Source organism: Otolemur garnettii, unplaced genomic scaffold (genome assembly GCF_000181295.1).
Source record: "Otolemur garnettii isolate 467f Iridium unplaced genomic scaffold, OtoGar3 scaffold00096, whole genome shotgun sequence".
In the NCBI taxonomy this organism is placed as follows: Eukaryota; Metazoa; Chordata; class Mammalia; order Primates; family Galagidae; genus Otolemur; species Otolemur garnettii.
The window spans coordinates 6278508-6279596 of record NW_003852491.1 but is presented as its reverse complement, the minus strand read 5'-3'; the positions used below and the strand labels follow the sequence as shown (position 1 = coordinate 6279596).

Genomic DNA, 1089 nt, shown 5'->3' with positions numbered 1-1089 from the left:
AGAAAATGACATGAAGGCTATGTTAACCAGTTTGATGGAAGTGTTTTGGATTGTGTGTGAAAACCCCACACTGTACCCTAGAAGTGCATTCAGTGCATTAATGTACATAGTTACCATTCAATAAAAAGAAAAGAAAAGAAAAGAAAATTGGGTTTTGGGGGCTTGGCACACATAGCACAGTTGTTATAGCGCCAGCCACATACATCGAGGCTGGCGGGTTTGTAACCTATCTGGGCCTGCTAAACAACAATGACAACTGCAACAAAAAATAGCTGGGCATTTTGGCCTGTAGTCCTAGCTACTTGGGAGGCTGAGGCGAGGGAATTGCTTATGCCCAAATGTCACAGCACTCTACTGAGGGTGACATGGTGAGACTCTGTCTCAAAATAAATAAATACAAAATTGGGTTATTGAGCTTGAAAAGTTCTTTACATATCTGGCTGCAAGTCCTTCAGCAGACGTATGCTTTGCATATATTTTCTTCCAATCTGTGTGCAGCTTGCCTTTTCATTTCACAGGTGCAGTTTTACTTGTGTATTGAGATCTGTCTCCTCCAGATAAATTTCATGAGGGAGGCTCCACGCCTGTAGCTCAAGCGGCTAGAGCACCAGCCACATACACCAGAGCTGGCAGGTTAGAATCCAGCCCTGGCCTGCCAAACAGTGACAACTACAACTTATAATTAGCTGGGCCTTTGGTGAACGCCTGTAGTCCCAGCTACTTGGGAGGCTGAGGCAAGAGAATTGCTTAAGCCCAAGAGTTTGAGGTTGCTTTTTTCCTAATCGCCTATAAGGGAAAAGTTCGAGTCTTTTGCTCATCTTAAAAATTGGGTTTTGGGGGCTTGGCACGCATAGCACAGTCGTTACAGCACCAGACGCATACATTGAGGCCAGTGCGTTCATAACCTGCCTGGGCCTGCTAGACAGCAATGACAACTGTAACAAAAAGATACCACTGAGCTGTGACACCACAGTCTACCCAGAGCAACAGCTTGAGATTCTGTCTCAACCCAAAAAAAAAAAAAAAATTCTGGCTCAGTGCCTGTGGCTCAAGTGGCTAAGGCGCCAGCCACATACACCTAAGGTGGCG

The 1089-nt window shown here is 45.4% G+C and overlaps 1 protein-coding gene across 1 annotated transcript in view; it reads left to right on the top strand.

Moving 5' to 3' along the window:
• The first annotated feature begins 479 nt into the window (after positions 1–479).
• SPNS1 (sphingolipid transporter 1 (putative)) overlaps positions 480–1089 on the top strand; it is an 11289-nt gene continuing 10679 nt past the window's right edge. Inside the window, exon 1 of the mRNA XM_012808915.2 lies at positions 480–490. The gene's annotated coding sequence lies outside the window, so the exon portion shown is untranslated. The remainder of the gene's footprint in view (positions 491–1089) is intronic.